Here is a 22,155-nt window from a genome sequence, read left to right on the forward strand (position 1 = left end):
AAGATGTATGACAGTATGGAAATGTAATGGCTCATTATGGATGTGCTCATAGAGAACACAGGAGGTGATGGAGGCTCGTGAGTTGATTTTGATCACAAAGACACACTAGAGTCCCAAGAGGGGATTGCTTATTAGTATAAGGATATGTATGGGAGTCCACACACAAAGAGCTGCATGAGATATCAGGGCACTAAAGGGAGGGAGCCCTGAAGTGAAAGCATGGAGTGAAAGCAAGAGCTATGGTGGAAGGAGAGAGAGAGAGAGAAGATGTGGGAACTCCAACCATCACAATGTGTGATTGGCCTTCCTTTTATTCAAATGTCACTGAAAGAATAAAGAATGAAATGACAAGTACATTTACCCCCAACAACCTTCCACTTAAAGGCGAATGTGTCCCTAGTGAGGAGAGAACAAGAAAGAAGTGACAAAGTAAAAATGTATATAAGTACAACAGGATGAGGAAAGATGTCATCTCATCCAACACCCATCAACTTCCTAAGAAAGGAAAAACCCTCTGCTAGCAAACTCTTAAATAGTAGATCTATAGGATTTTGGTCAATTGAGATCTTAACAAGCTCAATGGGCTTGTCTTCAACAATCTCTTGAATAAAGTGATAATGCATCTCAATGTGCTTCATCTTCACATGGAAGAATGGGGATAGCACTCATAGAATCAGAATGCAGTGTAGGGACCACGTCAATAATACCAAGATCTGCCACCAAACCGCCTAACCATGGAGCCTCCTTGCAAGTCTCAGTGGCTACAACATACTTTGCCTCTGTAGCAGATAGGGCCATGCATTTCTGTATCCTAGATATCCAAGAAACAACACCTCCAACAAAGGTGAAGACATAGCCAGAGGTGGACTTCGTATTGTCTGCATGTCCTGCATAATCAGAGTTAGTGTATCCCACAACTCTTATATCTTGGCCACCATAATATATGCACAATGCTACTATGCCCTTCAAGTACCTCGTGATATCCTTAATGTTATCCCAATGCCATCGGCTAGGTGTAGCCATATAGCATGCCACAACTCCCATTGTAAATGCTATGTCAAGATGAGTGGCTATCATGGCATACATCAGACTACCCACTACGAATGTATAAGGGATCTTGGCCATCTCAGCCTTTTGCTCATTAGATTGTGAACAATCGACCTGATTAACCTTCACATGAAGGGGTAAAGTATAGCCAATAGGTTTAGCATCCTATAGATGAAACCGCTTAAGGACCTTCTGGATGTACTCCTTCTAGTAGAGGAGCCCCTTAGAGCGATCACACATAATGCATATCCCAAGAATATGTGAGGCATGTCCCATGTCCTTTATCTCAAAGCTCTTCTTGAGCTAACCTTTCAAGGCATCCAGCTCATCATGAGTACTCCCGGCAAAATCAACATATCATCCGCATAGAGGATCAAAATCATAAGGCTGCCATCATGAGCCTTCTTTGTGTATAAACATGGATCCATATCACTGTGGAAATATCCTTGTGAATGCATAAAGACATTAAACTTGTGGTACCATTCCCTAGGTGTCTACTTAAGGCCATAAAGGCTCTTTCTCAATCTGCATACTAGGTGTTCCCTACCATGTTCTGCAAAGCCCTTAGGCTGCTCCATGTAAATCTCATCGTGCAAGTCTCCATCAAGAGAAGCCATCTTGGCATCCATTTGATAAAGATCCAAGTTAAGTTGAGCAACCAAAGCCATTATTGAGTCATCTTCACAACAAGAGAAAAGACTTCATCAAAGTCCACACCATGTTCGTGCTTGAAGCCCTTAGCAACCAATCTAGCCTTGTATCTCAACTTGGGGTGTCCAGGGGTACCTTTCAACTTGTACACCCACTTGCATAGCAAAGCACGCTTGCTACTAGGCAAAGGAACCAAATCCCATGTATAAATTTTCGACAACAAGTCATGCTCTGATGGCATGTCCCTCTCCCAAGAGTGATTATCACCTCAATACATGGCCTCATCGTAAGTAAGAGGCTCACCAGCATCTATCACCATAACATAATCCATAGAGGGCTCAAACCGTGCAAGTTGTTGTCTATCTCTAGTAGATTGCCTCAAAACTAGCTATGGGGCTTGTGCATCTTGTGGAGTATCAAGAACTTGGGCCACTAGGATATCAACTACTACTGTAGGCTATCTAGCTAGCTATACAGTAGCAGGAAGCTCCTCGTAAAATATCACCCTACGTATCTCAATGATATGATCAGGCTGCTTATGCACTTTCTCCTCATGGAAAATAATATCATGGCTATGGATAACCTTCTGAGCTTGCGGATCCCATAGGTGATAGCCCATCTCACCTACATCCCCTTAACCAAGAAAGATGCATTTTCTAGACTTAGGATCCGGCTTATTGCTCTTGTTCCTTGGGTACATGGCAAAAAGCCTCACAACCAAAGACATGCAAATGAGCATATGAGGGAGATTTTCCAGACCATACCTCCTTTGTAACCACAGACGCGTAAATGAGCATATTCAAGGGTAGTACATGGGGACCGATTGATCAATTTATGACAATAGCAAGTGCTTCAACCCAAAAATGTTGTGTTAAGCCTACCTAGCTAAGCATACCGTGAACTCGCTCCTAAATTGTCCTATTCATGCGCTCAGCCATACCATTCTAGGGTGGGGTGTATGGGGCGGTCAACTGATACTTAATACCCCCCTTGTCTCACAAAACTGCTCAAAGGCTTTAGAGACATACTCCACCCCATTATCTGACCTCAGGTATTTTAGCCTACCTAGACTGGTTCTCAACCAAAGCAAGCCAATGCTGAAATGTAGCCAAGACTTCTGATTTCTGCTTAATAGAATATGCCCAGACCTTATGCGTATAGTCATCAATCAAGGTAACAAAATACTTTGCGCCACCTAATGACTTGTAGGGCAAGGGACCACATACATTTGAATGTGCAAGAGCCAATGTCTCACCCATGCATGTCATACTAGAATTTTTATGCATAATATATGTATGTCTGGCATATAAACAATGATCACAAGACTCAAAGCACTTGTAGTTAAGGAGAGGAAGATACTACTGTGGGAGCTTTCACTCAATCGCCAAGACCCATGGACCACTTATTGTTTCAAGCGTTCCAAGCTGAGCACTAATGGCTACCTCTCACATAACCGATGCGCCATCCATATCTACGGGTGTAGTGAGCTTACCTCCATGCCGTTCGAGTTACCTCCTCTCCTGCGCACTCCGGTAGCTCCACGATCCAAGTGCAAGCTTCAAGCAAGCTCGATCCTCCCGCTCCAAGCTCCAAGCTCCATTGCCACGAGCAAGACAAGAGAAGAGAAGAGAAGAGAAGAAGAGAGGAGAAGATGGAGAGCTTCTCCTCCTCGGTCCCTCGCCCTCACACACTCACTCCCTCACACTCTCACACTCCCTCTTTCGAGCACAAGCTCAAGCAAGCAAGAAGAAGAAGAAGAAGAAGAGAGCCACTTTTTGCCACACACAAGAATGAGCTTCTCATTCACTTTTCAACTTTATATACAAAACCCTAAATCCCTTTTGGGCGGTCATCCCCTTTTTACATAGCCGGCCATAGCCTAGGCCCTTTTTCCCATTGTCCTTCTATCTTCCTAGCTTCCTGTCCACCGCCCATCTACATTTACAAATTGCACGGGTGAGAGCCCAGCACTCTTTTACAAGATTTTAGGGTGCGCCTTTCCCCTTTTGCCTTTGCCTTGGACTTTTAAGGTTGCCCTTGCGCTTTTGGCCTTTTCTCCTCTTCTTTCTTCGGTCGGGCTACCTTTTTTCCGCCTTTGCCGTGCGTCTTTTCCGCTTCCTTTTGCTTTCTTCATGTTGAGGTTAACATTACCCCCCTCCTAGATGAGTGCCAGTCGCATGGCACTCACCGTCGTAGGTAGCAGGCTGTAGCATGCACCGAAGACATGGGTGACAAGGATGTCTGTGGTTTCCGTGGAGGAGTGTTGGTGGTGGTGTGGAAGAAGGTCCTGGGGGCCTGTTGGTGGTCAAGGTGGCTGGTGGAAGGTGGTTGGAGTTGGTGGTAGGGCTATTCTGTGTTGGGGATTGCATGGATGGTTAGCACAAGTGTTGCGTTGTTGGAAATTCTGCTTATGACGATTCTTTGCAGGCTTGTCGGATGGTAAGGGATAAGCATTCAGAGTTGGGTGAAGATGAAGAGCGAACGACACTTTTGTTGGAGTCTTCAATACCTGCAATTGAAAACCTCTCATGTGGTCTCTCCCTAAGGGTAGTGCTAGTTTTCTCTATTGTGCACAAGACATAGTGCAATTAGTTTGGGAGACAGGTCGAACTCTAAGCAAGCTGAGAGTATTGTCCTGCACTTGAGGACCCAAACTGTGTATATACTTCGGTGCAGGTATTATGTGAGTGCTTGTGCATACTTAGATATTACTTAGTTAGAAGCCAGTCGGCCTGGTGCCTTGTATAGCAATGGGTCAGTGAAGCAAGGGGCTAAGTTGATGGAAGATTTTATCGATGAAGACAGGAGTACACTTGAAGATTGCTTGAGACATCATTATGGTCTTGTCAAGGCCATGTAGCGTAATTGAGCTCCTTGATGTCTAGCTCTTGGTAGCTAGTGACTACTTGTAGTGCTTGAAAAGTATGGTGTACTTTTCCATTGTCTTTCATGCATTGCTTACCATTGTTGATTGTAATGGCATTGAGATGAGTGCAAAAGAATTGTGCAAGTGGTTCAGGGTGACAGGTCTAACCATAGGCGAGGCGAGCTCCCGAGGTATGTCCTGCCCTTGATGTGCCTTGAACAATTGTGGGGGATGTACAAAGGTCTAGGGGATTAGGGATGGAGCCAGCCGACCAAGGTCACTGGACGTACCTAATTTGAGGACCCCTAGGTGCGGTGCTGTGATTGTGTGTGTGTTTTTCTTTTTCTTTTCTTTTCTTTTCTTTTTTTTTCTTTTCTTTTTATTTCTCTTTTTTTGTGTGGTGGAAAAATGAATACAATCAATGCAATACTTTGAGGCTGTTAGCCTTTCATTTGGATTTGAGAAATGTTGGGATCCAAAGGCTATGAAGAATGGATATTACAAAGATGATTGTGTCACCAGCCTTGATGCTAGAGGAACTGTTGTTGAGATGAAGAGATACACTTGAGATTTTGCAAACCTCTTTGTAACATGTGAGACATCAAACAATTGAGGTAGCACTTGGAGTGAGCTGTGCATGGACAAGGGTAGAGCATCTTGCGAATTGAATCATGGATGATGAAGAGACGTTTGCCCTTGTTGAGAGTGTGGCTCCTGCCCAAACATTGAGTTTTACCAAGAAGGAGGGGGTAATCGACGATTATGCTTTGGCCATGCTCAGTTGCAATATGTACTTTTTCTGCAGAGGTGTCCTTGGGTTCTCATCCAGTGGCGTTTCCGTCATGGCTTTGGTTTCTTGGTATGTTTGTCACTTCCTCCATAATGGTTCTTTGTGGGGTTGGTGGTCTTGTGGTGACTTGGATATTAAACACTTTTAGACCTTGACCTGTGTCATTTTACATCCACTTGTCACTTCGTGAGAGTATATGCTTGCTTGTGTTAAGTGCATCGAACCAATGTAATCATGATAAGACATGATTTTTTAGAATTCTATGATGTTTATTGGGATGCCTATTTCATTGCTTGTTAAGGTCGCATACATTAACAAGAAGTAACAGGAATGTGTACAAGTGGGGATCTTGCCCCTTTACTCATCAAAAAACAAAATGTTCTAGCATGCTGACTTGTCGAGCTACTTGTACATCATAGGGATTTAGTCGATAGGTATGAGGCGGGGTGAGTCCGATTAGCTAGGCGACCGGGGCGGTGCTAGTGCGGGGCTCTCGTGAGGCTGGGCAGGGAACATGTCGGCCGGGACATGAATGGTGTAGTCTCGGGCCGCGACCATTTCCAAAATGTCCTTAAACAGTTCATTAAATTCTTCCTTGTCTCGGGCCGCCTTTTCTGCCCTTGAGCATCTTGTGCCCAAGCGTACGTTGGGGGTTTGTGCCACTGGCGTTGCCACCTGCTGCACGTTTCTTTGAGTCTCGACTTTCTTGACTAGAGGATTCTTCGGCCCTCGTCCGGGACGGTGTCGCTTAGGGCCTCGCTTCTTGGCATACCTCTTGAGGGTGGGCACATAGCGCTCCGGTGGAGGGGCGCATGCCACATGCTCCCATCGTCTGTGAAGAGCGTCTTTGCATGCCAGATGTCCATGGTTTTCCATGTGTTCCATTTGGAAGCCTGCAAGATGCAATCCAAGGGTTAGACCTTGATACAGGATACAACTGTTCGCATGGAAGGGATTTTAGTGTGGTTTATCAAGCGCATATGACAAGAAGGGGAGGGGTGAGGCATGCAGTGTTTGTCGTAAAGGGATGGCCCCCATGATGATGTTCCTTTTGCCTCCAGCCATTAGCCGATATTGGCTTATACTAAGTTGTGTGGACTGGTTGTCATGGAGTGGGATAGGGCACATCCTCAAAAGGACAGACCAAAAAGGGAAGAAGGTGTATAGAAAGGGACTGCACCCTGTCTACACCATCAGTGTTGTTGGTCAAGGCTTCCTATGGCAGTAATGTGGGTTGCATGCCCTTTACTTGGAGGTGGGGATGGTCACACGGCTTTTAAATGTGTGATGAGAGGAGGACTTGAGGAGCTTAGCCTGTCAGACCCAACTCTTCTCCTTGCGCTTGACTATCATTACTTGTGTGTGTTGATATTATTTATACAAGGTGACATAAGAATCAGTGTTTATTTATATACATAATGTCACTTCACGAGGATAAGAACCAATTGTAGAACTCGGGGTTATACTAGAGTGTGGCACATGCATCCAGCACTCGTGGCAGCTTACTTAGTACCAATAGATATTTTGCAACATCGAGTAGCATGGAACCTTGTCCGAGTCTACTGGCAACGTGTAACTCCTCCTCAGTGAGAACCTTATTAATCAAAGGGCTCTCTAGGCTAGTTCCAGCGAAGTTCGTACCCCGAATGGCAGTCAGCACACTCGAAGAGAAGTTGGTGCCACATATGTTGGGTCCCTTTGGGATCGCCAGTTGGCTAATCGCTCCTCAGAGACTGTCATGATCTGAGCCCCTAATTCGGCCATTACAACGCGGCATTCACACCAACGCTTTTCAAATTGACTTCGGCCCTCTGTTAGTCACTTTAGTTGCTCTATGTCTATGAGATTCGATCGGCAGAGCACTTCATTGAACGTGACGGTTAAGCGCAGTTTGTTAGCCTCCTCGTCAGAGATGAGTTGCATGCGTTCATGTAAGAGCTTGTTATAGTGCTCGTCAAGATGTTCTTGCTCTTCCCAAGATAAGGGGAATGGCAAGTATTCTTCAAGCTGCTCCTTAGGGCATGCGCTCATGTCCGCAAGGACGTAGATACGTGCGAACACTTTGAGCTTAACATCCAACTCAGTTAAGCATTCTGCGACACTTCTATATTCAGCGACGAGGGCTTGCTCGGTTGCCATCTCATGCAAGGTTCTAGGAGTTTGCATGGGCTTTAGCATAGCTGGGGGCTCAGGCCTAGATGAGCAAGCTTGGTCAATGCTAGGATTGCTCATGCACTTAGGGTTTCCATGTTTCTCTAGAGGCTTCATTATTGCGCTATGGTTCTCCTTGGATGTGACTGGTGTGAGTTCGTCACCTTGTTGCGACAGTGTTGTATCCACTCTTGATTTGTCATTGCGAGTTCTATTGTCAGTGGATAGAGTGTTGCAAGCAGCCACTAATGGTAGCGACTGCTTTGCTTTTTCAGAGCATACGGATGTGTCTAAGGTTTCACCACTATTAGGGGAGACATCTATGGGTTCATTGGTGGATGGACTCGATGCTTTATTCATAAGCTCTCTAGCACTCTTCGTCCCAATGTTCTTGGGGTCCGTAACTACCTGCAACAGTTGTTGTTTTCCTTGTTTTCTCCTCTTTTTCTTGGTCAGCGCAAGTGCATCTAATGGCTCAGGACCCTGGGCTAGGTCAACCCGCTGATGTGCTTGGTTGGGCCTCAGCATTCTCCTTCTCTAGAGTATCCTTACGGGACATGGCCGTTGTTGAGATTAGCAAATGATGCTTGGTATGTATGCCCATAGAGGCCAAATATGTGCCCAAAAGAGGCTTGCCCATAAGTGGCTTTGTATGGGAGATATGACAAAGATGTATGCTCTAGAAGCTCTAGAAAGAGATGTCCAAAATCCCATATGCACAGTGACGTACAGTGGTACTATCCAAAAAGCTATAAAGGCATGTACTTGGTTGACACTTTTTCCAAGGAGAATGGAACTTTCAGTTTGAGTCACTCAAGATTGTGTTTATGAGTCCAAGCTAATCTATCTTGGAACCTAATTCACTTGAGTTACAATCTCTTCTCTCTATCATGTAGTTGAAAAAAAAAAGGACCTAACTCAATCTCTCCTTTCACACTCAAGCTAATTCTTTTAATGTGTGTTCACACTATTGCTCTCAAAAGTGGTCCAAGCAACCTTATTCACTCCATACTTTGCCTTGAACTGATTTATGTAATCACCTTAAGAAGATGTGTGGTTTTGAAAGAAGATCCAATGTTAATGTAATGACAAACTATATAGCCAATAAGCCAAAAATCAATCCTATGTATCCCAAGACCAATGTAATGAATCATCAAGCCATGTATGTCAGAGAGAATCTACTAAGCCAAAACAATGTATTCATGTGTATCCATCTCAAGTTCATTAAGCAGAAAAAATGTGCCAAGAAACTGAAGCAAAAAGAGAAGTATCATGTACCACACATCAACAAAAGGGATAAAGAGCACAATATAAGAAAAGAGCAAGAAGACAAAGAAGACTAAGAAGATCGAGCAAAGGACCAAAGGATGCCAAAGAAGATGAAGAAAATATTCTCTGCCGCCGATAACAAAACCTTCCCATAATGGATCCTTATTTCCCGTAGTGATTTTTTTTTTGTTTCCCTTAGTGGAATTGCTTTGTAAAACAAAACCCTTGCCAAAGATGTAAAGTTTCAAGCTTTAACTTGACTAGGCTACCTATGAGCTAGTCTCCCGGGCCATGTCATCATGAAGGGGGGGCAAACGCCAGCAAGTATAGAAACTCATCATTTGAGGGGGGTATTGAGATTAGCAAATGATGCTTGGTATGTATGCCCATAGAGGCCAAATATGTGCCCAAAAGAGGCTTGCCCATAAGTGGCTTTGTATGGGAGATATGACAAAGATGTATGCTCTAGAAGCTCTAGAAAGAGATGCCCAAAATCCCATATGCACAGTGACGTACAGTGGTACTATCCAAAAAGCTATAAAGGCATGTACTTGGTTGACACTTTTTTCAAGGAGAATGGAACTTTCAGTTTGAGTCACTCAAGATTGTGTTTATGAGTCCAAGCTAACCTATCTTGGAACCTAATTCACTTGAGTTACAATCTCTTCTCTCTATCATGTATCGGTTCTATGATTTGCGTCCACCATAGCCAACTAGCTTAGATCCGACATTTTTAACAGTCGTGGCCTGCTGAATAGCCTCGCTAGGTTGTGAGAGCACAACTACCTCCCTTTTCGGAGAGTCTAGCTCTTCAGCCAACTCCCTTGTGTTTAACTCCTCCAGCCTAGGCTTTAGGCACTTTGAGAGTGCTGGAGTTGTCAAGAAAGTTGGTTGCGACACCTCCTCCATAGGTAAACTACTAAGGACACGTTTCGCAAGGGGTGTTGTCACGGCCAAAGATTGTGGCTGCTATGGTCCCTGATTGGAAGTAGTGGTGGCTAGTTCAGTGGACTGGCTACCATTGGTAGACTACAGTGTCAAGTCCCTAGGCAGATCAGAAGTGGTCGTGCCTTTTGTTGCCCTTTGCACCTTCACTTGTGTAGGTTGAGAAGCGGCACGAGGTTGCTGCTGCCGCGCTTCACGTCTCAAATTAGGTGAAGAGGATGTAGGAGATCTGGGACTCCTACGTGGGCTTGGCACTGACTGGAGAATTTGCTCGTGATTGTTAGACGATTCTGTCATTAGCTTTGTTTAGTGATTAACCTTATCATGAGCAATGTTGTGCCTGTGGTGCCCATTATCCTCTTCGGAAGTCAAAGGCTCCTTGGGCACTAGTGGGCCTTGTGCACGCTTGACAGTTACCTCTGATATTTGCTTGCTAAGTATGCCAGGCTGGGGATCTACTTTTTGATAGGCCATGTTTGGTTTCTTGATTTCAATAGTAAGGGGCTCGATCACTCCAATATTTTTGGTTCGAGACTTGGCCTTTTGTTTAGTTTTCCTCCTACGCCTCTTTGCTTTGGACATAATTTGGGCTTCTGATAGAGGTGGCTTAGCAGGGAGTTTGGGTACCCAAATCCAATGATTTCCTGCATAATACCCTTGAGCATGAAGCAACGCCTTGGATATCCATCGCGGTGTTGTACTGACCTTCCATCGATGCCTGCGTCTATAAGGCTTGGGCTTCTTTTGGGGTCTTCTACGATATTTGTAAGTCCAGAGCCCGTCCTTGGCATTGTCTCTTGACCTCTTTTCAGGCCTGGCCTCACTCACTGGTTCTCGTTGTTCGACCTATGCTTGTATCAGTTTTTCCAACAAGTCCTTGCTCTCGTTAGTAGGCTTGACTATTACATCAGCACCTTCCTTGCCTTTCCCTTGAGGTTTGATGAGGTCACCCTTGCTAAAGGTTGTGACTATCCTCACACCCGGTAGTGTCAGGTGTATCCTCTGTGCTACATAGTCGACCTCACACTTGGTCGCCCTTTTGAAGGGTCTACCTAGGAGGGTTTCTTTCCCGCATCTAGCAATATTTGGAGGAACATGAAATAGGATAGGCAAGCTTTCTGTTTCAATTGTCGCAAGGATTTTGCACTTCCCTATGAGTGCTTGTGGGTGTCCCCTGTAAGGGTTAAGAGTTGCATCAGTTGGTTTGAGCTCTGGTTGACCTAGTAGAGTCCATGCTTCGTAAGTCAAGATATTGAAATCTGCTCCTTCATCAATGAGAGCATCAACACTATGCTCTCTTTCTGCGGTGAGTTTGACCCTAAGATAAGCAGGTGGTACTATGTCTTCATCTTCCGGGTCTTGGCTTGTAAATTTAAGCCTTCTGACAAATGCCCTTGAGTCCCCAACTGTACGACCAGATGTGGATTCTCCATTGGTGCCTTGGATCGTCAGTGTAGTGCTATTCAAGGAGCATCTATCGTCAGGACTGTCATATCTAGTCATTAATTTTGAACTACTTGCTCTAAGTTTCAGCCCAGTGATGGATCTGTGATGTGCCTTTAGCTCTACGTGGTCTTTGGGGTCAATTTCGGGGTTTAGATGCGTCAGAATTTGTGTTCTGGATACTTGTCCGATTTTGACAGTTTTTGGTCCGATTCTAAGATATCCGATTTTCAAGAGTTCGATTATCAGAATCGAACATCCGATTTTGGGTTGGTCCGATCGAATCAGTGGTCCAATTTTTGTCACGTCCGATTTTGGGAGTTGGATCAAAAAGTGGTCCAATTCTAGGACTCGGACGGCCTGGTTCGATTCTGAGGTTCGGACGACCTGGTCCGATTCTGGGTGGTCCGAGTGCCATGTGGCACATCCGATCGGACTGTCCAATTCTGGGACTGGTCCGATTCTGAACTGGTTCGATTTTGGGGCTCGGACGGACTCGGACAGCCTGGTTTGACGACGTCTACCACACCGAATCGGCCAGCGCCTGGTTTGACGACGCTTGGTGTAGTAGACGTCGTCAAACCAGGCCAGTGCCTTCCAGATAGGTACAAAACACTACCATGAAGTGCCAGACATGCCTGGAATCACTATCGTGCTCGAATCGAGGGGCACTCCAAAGATCTGTACCCTATTTTCGTGTTCAGCATGTTATACAGCAACATAAAACCCTACTGTTTACTTTTTTTTCTTTGTTATTTTCCTACCTTAAATGCATACAAATCACAAAGTAAATACCTACACTACTTCATTCCACAACATAAATCTCAAGAAAGCAAAAAACCTACTTGCCAAGGAGATCGAATACCCTCTTCAACCTCCTCACTTCCTACCTATCTACCTCAAGCACCGGTTCGGGGAAAACCCTACTCCAATGCTCGATTCGAAGCGCGCAAGCACTCAAGGCTTGAATCTGTTTGTCCCAGCAACGGAACCAAAATGTGAGAGCTTTCACTCAACCGCCAAGACCCACGGACTGCTTATTGTTTCAAGCGTTCCAAGCCGAGCACTAATGGCTACCTCTCACATAACCGGCGCGCCATCCATATCTACGGGTGTAGTGAGCTTACCTCCGTGCCGTTCGAGTTACCTCCTCTCCCGCGCACTCCGGTAGCTCCATGATCCAAGTGCAAGCTTCAAGCAAGCTCGATCCTCTCGCTCCAAGCTCCAAGCTCCATTGCCACGAGCAAGACAAGAGAAGAGAAGAGAAGAGAAGAAGAGAGGAGAAGATGGAGAGCTTCTCCTCCTCGGTTCCTCGCCCTCACACACTCACTCCCTCACACTCTCACACTCCCTCTCTCGAGCACAAGCTCAAGCAAGCAAGAAGAAGATTACATGGCCGGCCATAGCCTAGGCCATTTTTCCCATTGTCCTTGTATCTTCCTAGCTTCCTGTCCACCGCCCGTCTACATTTACAAATTGTACAGGTGAGAGCCCGACGCTCTTTTACAAGATTTCAGGGTGTGCCTTTTTATTTTAAAATGCGCCTTTCCCCTTTTGCCTTGCCTTGGACTTTTAAGGTTGCCCTTGCGCTTTTGGCCTTTTCTCCTCTTCTTTCTTCAGTCGGGCTACCTTTCTTCCGCCTTTGCCCTGCGTCTTTTCCACTTCCTTTTGCTTTCTTCGTGTTGGGGTTAACAACTACAAATGAGTAAGCATTTTTATTCCTTTTAAGGACATATGCTTAAGGCAATGATGCCAAAGAGATACATGTGGAATCGCATCCACTGCCAAGATATGGTCAATTGACCTAGATATAAGCAAGAGATAGAGAGTGTTGGACTTAGCACCATGTGCAAGGATAAGATTCCCATAGGTGATCTTCCATGAGGAATCACGAAAAGAAACTACATAACCTACATCATCCAAAGTACCAAAGTAGAGATAAGGCTCTTCATAAGAGCTAGTACATGACGTACATCATGAAGAGTAAACATGCAACTTGAACCAAACTGTAGCTATGGACATCACCAATACCAACTATTCCAATGTCAGGTCATTACCCAAATGGACAAATCTAGTCAAACTGTGATAAGAGAGAAACCACTCTCTACGAGGAGTCACATGAAAAGAAGTCCCTAAATCTATCAACCAAAAATAAGTATACTCTGACAAAGCATCAATCAACTATGAAGTATCAAGAGAAGAAGTTACACGTATAAAATCATCATAAAAATTAGTATGCACAATATTAATCTCTTCAATCTTAACATTGGACTTGTTAGGGACAATGTTGCGATCATCATTTTTATCCTGTACTTTACCCTTGCCCTTTTCTTTGTGCTTGTCCTTGTGCATCTTATGGCATTGTGGCTGAATATGCTCTGCTTTCCCAAAGTAATGATGATTCAGTGAGGACTTACTACCACGGGACTTACTGCAAGACTATCCATATGACTGAGAGCAAGATTTCCGAGAGTCTCTCCCACGGTGGTCATTACCACTCCTATGATCATTGCCTCTAACTATCAAAGCATGAGAGGTGCGGAAAGCATTGACATTATTTTTCTTAACCTCTTCAGTTAAGAGTGCACCTTCTACATCCTGCAATTGTAACCCATTAGTAGGTATGTTGGCATACATGGTAGTACAAAAGGTATCCCATTATTTAGGCAATGTAACTAAGAGGAACAAGGGAAGAAGAGTGCCCTTGAATTCAATCCCCTGTGAAGACATATGATTGATAATGGAATGAAACTCATTTAAGTGAGCTAACACAGAAGTGCCCTCCTTCATGCAAAGGCCCATGAGTTACTTTAGCCAATACATTTGAGAAGCAGGGCTTTGCTTGTCATAGACATTGCAAATCTTTTTTCATAATTTCCAAGTGGACTACCCATCAGAGGCAACATTATAGAACACATGCTTAGAGAGTGATAATATGATAGTGGACTTACATAACTTATCGAATTCAGCCCAATCTTCTGCATCAATAAGTTCGGGCTTGACACCCATATGTCTCAAGGGCCTAGCTTGCATTTTCTACACTAAAACTAGCCAGATTTAGGCCTTTTAGTAGTTGTAGTTGGTGCCATCCAACTTGTCAATATTAAAGATAGCACTATTAGTCAAACCACTAGATAATAAAGGCAAAGAAGTGCACAAACTACCAAAATAGGCTATTGTAATTACTGGAAATAGTACTAAAACCATTGCCAAATCAAGCTAAAAACAAAGGGATATTGATCAACTAACGAACTATCCACAAAATCAATGCAAAGAACTATCAAATGAAGGTGACTGCTTGCATAAACAGTGCAGTAAAAAGTGCAATTACAGCATACTGAAGATAAAGTACATCAATAAGAAATCAATGCGAAAGAGGGGCAATCACTGACATAAGACAAACTGCAACTTCTAGGGAATAGCTCCAACTAGTAGTGAGTGAATATGTGACTAGCACTGAGAACTGTTAAAGAATCAGTGTGTCATACTGAGATACATCCCATAGGCATGACTATCATGCATAAAGTGGGTCTCATGGGTAATAGAAGAGACCAAGTAAAGGTACAAATGGACCAAGCAATGTAATAGAAGCTCAGCACATAATTAACCAAGATGCATATGTCATTGACAACATAGATAGGTGCTGGCCCAAAAGTAATGTCGAATCAATCCACTAAGCGTCAACTACATACATAAAGCATGACATGAGCATGTACATGTCAGTAAGTTCTATATTCTCACTGTAAGACCCTCAAGCTCAACTGTGTAACCAAATGCTCAATGTAACATCCAAGTGTCAAGAAGTGGCTTCCATTAGAACGAAAGTCAAATGCTAGATGAGCAAACAAAGCTCAAAACATCATCCAAGTAGTATATATCTAGGAGCATCCAACACAAGTAACTTGTAAAGCGCATATTGGAGCATCAAATAACCATACATAACAGTGAATGATAATCAATGTTAAGATTTAAAGCTCGAAGCTCAGCTCAAAGGCAATTCGGAAGCATAACCAAGCATATAACATGAACCATAAGCATCAATACATCAACCCAAGTAGTCAGTAAGCACCTAGGAGCAATAGGCATGCATTTGACTAATTAAATGAGTTTCAACCTTGTTTATTGTAGTAGTAAAAACCCTTTGTAAAACTAAGTAAAAGAGTTCTCAAATCAATCCCATAGCATTCCAATACATTGGCATATCATCCCCAGATGATGTGGCATCAAATAGACATCCCAGGAAGCATAAGTGACCTCCAGACGATGGGTGAAGGGTTGTCCAAAACTGTCATATAGCAAACTGGCATAAACTTGAGCTAATGGCTGAATTTGAGAGCTCCAATGGATGCCCAAACTCACATCAAAGATGTAGGGAAAGATTCCAAAGATTGTCAAGAGCCGAGAGGAGTGCCAAAATATGGAGGATGGGATAGACTGATCAGGAATGAGGGGGATAGAAATGAGGCACAAATCACATTGATGTTGCTACTCCTACTCTATTGGTATTGAGGCCTTCAGAGCACTCTAAGGGATCAAACAAACTAAGGGATGCCCTGGATCAAGTTGCAAAGGGGGGAAGAAGCCGTTAGAGCTCAATGCATACCTCAAGGTGAAGAATCCATGGCTACCATTGAAATTGTGAACTAAAGCTTTTCTCCACAAGCTGAAGCAATGTCGAGTTGAGCTCCTCAATGCCAGTGCAATGTCGTTTATAGTAGTTGAAGGCAGGGAGCCCTAAAGTGGAAGCACGAAGTAGAAATAGGAGCTATGGTGGAAGGAGCAAGAGTGAGAGAGACACACACACACAAAATGTGGGAACCCCATAGTCACAATGTGTGATCAGCCTTCCCTTTATTCAAATGTCACTATAATAATAACATATGCAGTGATAGTGATGGGTGCTCACCACCTGCAGTGTACAGATGTGTGGATATGTGGATATTGTCAGTGTAACTAATACATGGGCAGCTAGGCACATGCACCTTTACCCCCACAGGCACCACTCGAGGATCAAGAGAAGTGGCAGTACTGATGATGTGGGATCTATAGGATAGAGTCCACATCATGGCACAAGATCCTGACACACGATACATGTGGATCAAGCTAGAGATCTTCGGCAGTCAAATGCTATATATTGCCCTTTACTACCTTCTCTCATTGAGGTCGAGATGTGCCATCGAGGAGCCCCAACAACAAGATGGAGAGGGGGATGGAGGAGGAGAGTCCCCTTTCATAGACTTATCAAATGAGATTGTACACTATTCTAGACATGGAGAGATTCTCTTGCTAGGAGATTTTAATGCCAAGATGCAGAGCAGACAATGTGACACATGTTTTTGAGGATCCAAGGAGGCTCCAAGTGATGGATACAGAGGAGGGAAGCACATTGCTAATACCAGAGGAGATAGTACTTGCTATAGCCAGTACCTACCAAAGCTAGGGTTGTGACACCATCTCATCAATTACAACACGATGAAGAAATGGTTGGGATCCAGAGCATTGACTTGCTTCTAGCCCACCAACTCAAGCATAGTAGACTATGTATTAAGCTCCATTGAGACAATAGAATTACTTAAATCCTTCAACATCCCCGCATATGACCAAAGCAGACCATACCTACCTATCCCTTACCCTATCCTCCTCACCACAACCACACATTCCACCCATTGCCCATACCTTGCACACCACTTTCTATTTCAAACATGAGCTAACATACATATATAATCATCATATATATGAGGGGCTCACATAGTTTCAGCATAATGCCCCCCTAGGGACACTCGGCTCCTAGCTCACCTCCATCGTCCACTCATCTTCTCTCTAAAGCTTTCCACACTCCACACACACAAATATATCCAGTTGATTGGGCACCATGCCTCAAAACAAATGATATGATGATGAATGCAGAGTGTTTTACATGCATCTCCAAATTCAAAAAGGATTATGGACCATTACAAGGAGAGAAGTTCGCATGTAGATGAAGGACTTGACTCATTGTAAACGACAAGCATATGAGAAGGCACAATATTGGGATCTATACCATTTATTCATGAACAAAGATGTAGCCACATCATGGCATAGATAGCAAGAGCCATGCTGCCCCACACCCGTCAGTGACCCAGAGAGTATATGATGTACCACACCAGTCATCGATTCCGTACCCACCAAAGCCAACCCTACCACATCCACCCTCTTCACACATGATATGGTGAGGAAAGAAATGGAGCACCTACAACATGGCCAATCAATAAATCACACAAGCGTACATGGTGAGCACTTCATTCATGCAACATACATTTTGGCTCCTCTCCTTACCTTTATGTTCTAGCAGAGGGGTTTCTAGAGGAGTGGACCATGCATACCATCATGCCCATCCACAAGTCTAGAGACCCCCTAGATCTAGTTAACCACACAACCATCATGGTGGGCCACACATTGGCAATATATATATATGGAGTAGTGAGATAGATTCGAAACTCAGTGCTAATGCAAAGAGAGGGATACTGCGAGTAGTAGGACACGCTAGTTTTTGATGAGGGTACTCTACACTCAACCACATCTTCACCTTGAGGAGCATAATCGAGTAGGCGAAAATGAGATGCCCAAGAGGACTTTTAGACATGGTCTCTAGCTCCATTGGAATGAAGTAGGGGTGTCCTCTCTCCCCCACACTCTTTGGTCTCAACATCGACAAGATAGAAGATCACATCACACGAGAAGGCAACAATGGGGTGGAGATAGGATGTATACTTGTCTCCATTATTCTTTATCATGATGATATTGTTTTGGTCTTTGAATCGCAAGAAGGTCTACAACAACATCTCCACGCCCTTCATGACTTCTATATGCAACATGGATTGTTAATTAATCTTGGGAAAACCAAGATCTTGATCTTTCATGCATCAACCCTAGTGAGGAGGAGATCAATATTCACCCTAGGAGCTGGATAGGTGGAGGTTGTGGACTCATATGTTTACTTAGGGATAACTTTCACTACATTTATTGGGAGATTTACTATGGCATAGGCATCTAGAGACAGACTCACATGAGGATATGCAGCATTGGCCATGATGGAGAGATAGTATCACCATGCACACTTCGAGGAGCCTCGCACACGAAGATGGCTATTTCACACACCTCGCTCAAACTAGTTATGGAGTCCCCACACTAGTGCCACTTGGGCCAATTCCTAGTTGAGATTTAGAGGCTCTACACATCATTACTATAGGAGGCTGACACTACATAGAGAGGGGGGCATCAACGTCACAGCTTATCAATTTGTTCTAGACAATGATCACCCACAAATGGGGTGATAATCTAGAGAGCTAAGGAGATTAGAGGAGCATGTTTCCTATGGAAACATAGGTACCAAACACAAATACTACATCATAGAGTGATGAGGGAGATCTGCCCCCAAAGACACGAGTATCAAATTGACAGAGTTGAGGACCTAGCCTAGATGCTACCCTCATACTATTTCATCTAGGATGTATGACATACTCTACCCATTGATCCTGACTGGGTGGAACTAGATATATGAGTATCATTCAACCACACAACTAGACATGTACTATTTCATCCTCCCATTGTACCCTTATATGACCACTATTTGGTCTTGTATACCACCTTGGCTTCTTTTACAATATATCACTTCTAGCACGTCACATTTTGATGTCTAGTTTGACATTTTACATTATACATGATTTTGTCTCATAGGTTGATTTTGGCCTTAGAAAACACACACACACACACACACACACACACACACACACACACACACACACACACACACACACACACACACACACACACACACACACACACACACACACACACACACACACACACACACACACACACACACACACACACACACACACACACACACACACACACACACACACACACACACACACACACACACACACACACACACACACACACACCAAGCATGCACACACACACACCCAAGCACGCATGCACGCACACACACACACACACAAATTGGCTAGTGAATTCAATCATGGTCCAAGCTTCAATGAGTTGTTAAACACCAAGGCTCTTAGGTTAGGCAACTAAGCCTCAAGGCATCACAAGATGCAATATGAATCTAAGTCTAGTTCTCTATTTTTCATGTCTTTCCTTTCAATAAAATTTTTGAAGTGATTTGTGGGCTAAGTTTCATGTTTGAAGTAATTAGTTGGCATGAAAATTGAATTGAAGAGCCTGTATGGATAGAGTTTGTTGCCTTTCCTCCCTGTACTATGTACTACCATATGCATACCTCAAGCTACTTTAATGAGACTTTAACACAATAATTGGATATGGTAGAATGATCCAAAGGAGCTATGTTAATCCTTTAATTGTGAAGGTCTATGGCCAAACAAATATAAAAACACTATATCTTTGCTCTTTTAATGCTCAAGAGGAGTTATATTGATCCCCTCTTCTCTAAGTCAATCATGACACCAGGGAATAGTCATCAAAATAATAAATAATCTAAATGCATCCACTATTGTTCATCAAGCTTATAGGAAATCTAGTTGGAGAAGCCCATGATGTAGTTTTTTTCCTAGGTTTTATTATAGACCCAAGCCACGGACTAGTAAGACACACACACTAGTCCAAACTTATTGAGTGTAATATCCCCCCCCCCCCCCCAAATCAAACAAATGGAGGGAAGGAGAAATCGACGATGGAAAAATTGAAGGTAGGTGATGATGTCTATGACAAAGATCGTGATAAGAAGGCCACGGGCCTACAAAGTTTCTCTGCAATGCCATGCAGTTGACAGGTGGTGGGTGGGGGAGACCACCACTGCTCCACGTTCCTCCCCCCCCCCCCCCCCCCCCCCAATTGCAATAAAGGGGGGGCTTTGGAAGGACTGGAATGACACGCCAAAGGCAAAGAGAGAGAGAGAGAGAGAGAGAGAGAGAGAGAGAGAGAGAGAGAGAGAGAGAGAGAGAGAGAGAGAGAGAGAGAGAGAGAGAGGGAGGGAGGGAGGGAGGGAGGGAGGGAGGGAGGGAGGGAGGGAGGGAGGGAGGGAGGGAGAGAGACTTTCCTTTCGCCCTCCTTGGAGGGTATCCACATGCGTTCCTTCTCTCCCCATTGTCATGAACCCATACCTCGTTTCCACAAGTTTATCCTTCAATTGCAAGCTCATTACGCTCCCCAATTGGCCCCACTAATCGAGCACAATGTGAAAAAGCCTTATGCGATTCATGTCTAAGGGAGACAAAGTTTGAGAATGGCCCCCAAGTAGAAATCGATGCGCTCAGATGGCAGTCCCTCAATGAGCAACGGAGCCTTAGCCAAGGGCATCATTGCCTATCCAGCTGTGATACTGGTCGTAAGTAATGTACTTCCAATTTGACGAATGTTTGCTTGAATTCCCGCATGAGATGCATTAGATCCACATTATGTCGCATGAGAAAGGAACGTTGAAAGAGATAAATTTCATCTCAAGTATTTGAAAGATGGAGTTTGCGAAGTGCATGTGTGAAACATACATCGATGGTACACAAATTGATCTTGTGTAAAAATCTTGCTAATATCACGAGCTATTAGTTCATTGGGATCTTGAAGTTATGCATAGCTAGTGCAAACAACAATCGTTAGGATTATAACTATGATGCCTTGAGATCCATCCGATAGAAACTATGTTTACCAATACTATTCGGGAATTGGAATAGATACAAACAACTCTCGGCCTCAAAGGCAAGTAGAGAGCTCAATAGGTTAGGAAGACCCGAGGCAAAGGAAAGACCGATGCTCTTGTGCTGGTTGGGAAGAAAGCTGGGTTATTGATCAATGTAAATGATTAATAGAACTTATGTCTTGTACAATGTTTAAAACCTTAACATATGCCTTAGTCGAAAGAAGGGTGTGTTAAGTAAATTTTACATGGAACCGCTCCTGATCCTAAGGGGGAGAGCAAATGCATGATGGAAAGGTTATCGCGACTATTCCTGAAATGTTGGAAAAGGATATCATTGTTTTGTTGATTGATCTAACATCGTTTTAAATGCTTTTTGCATTAAACTAATTGTTGGGATGTGATTTCAATGATTATTCCAAGTGCTTATGCTTGATGATAAATGCATGGCAGGGGTCAGTGATGACAAGTTGCCGTGGGGAAATAAATGAATTTTTTCTTGGAAGATGATATTAGGCTGATTGCCTTGATTGTGCTTGATTCTTAATTGGATTAATTAAGGAAGGATATTTTGCGTGGGTGGATCATCTCCAAGGTCACTCCGCGTTTCAACCTGAGAGGGCACTGCTCGATTCACAAACCAAAGGTCGAGTGGTGAAAAGGCCAACCACGAAAAGTGTGTCTCATTCCTAGGTCGATTGGGGTTAGTGGAGCTTTAGACACCCCTTGCCTAGTCTGGAACAGAGTTGTAGACTGCCGTGAGCCCAACATCTGTAGCATTGGAAGATCCTATTCTAGATAAAGGATGGAAATTGTGGTGCCATGTGATTTGGACCGGGTACTTCTGTTGGACAGAAGGGATACATAATTTCTCATGTATGGGCAGAAGACAAAGATTAACGTGATGATAAGTTAAGGAATTTGTTTGAACTTGTTGTCAAAGGATTGCTTGCTCTGTATTCGTGTTTGTGCTGTAAATTACATGAATGAACAATGTTCCCTAAAGGCTTAATTAAGGAAGTTGGTTTTAAATGTCACACGTAATTGTGGTAGGACCTAATTAGAAAACTAAAGCTATCAAGGAAAGCGGGTGGGCAAAACCCCCGATGGGTCTATCCTATGGAAGGGTAGTCCTAGAGAAATGGGAGGCTTCTCACAAGGTTTTACCGACGTTTGACCTTTAGGTATTGTTAGGCTAGAACCTTGATTCATGCCTTTTCAGGGGACCAGAATGGGACTATGCCTTACGAGCAGAGAGGTCGAGCAGTACATCCCTCTCATTTCCCATTCTCTTTGAACCAAGTGCAGTATGGGTCAGCTTCGGCTTGGGTATCTTTG

The sequence above is a fragment of the Lygodium microphyllum genome, chromosome 22 (genome assembly GCF_053477565.2).
Source record: "Lygodium microphyllum isolate KBCC chromosome 22, Lygodium_microphyllum_v1.1.10, whole genome shotgun sequence".
Lineage (NCBI taxonomy): Eukaryota > Viridiplantae > Streptophyta > Polypodiopsida > Schizaeales > Lygodiaceae > Lygodium > Lygodium microphyllum.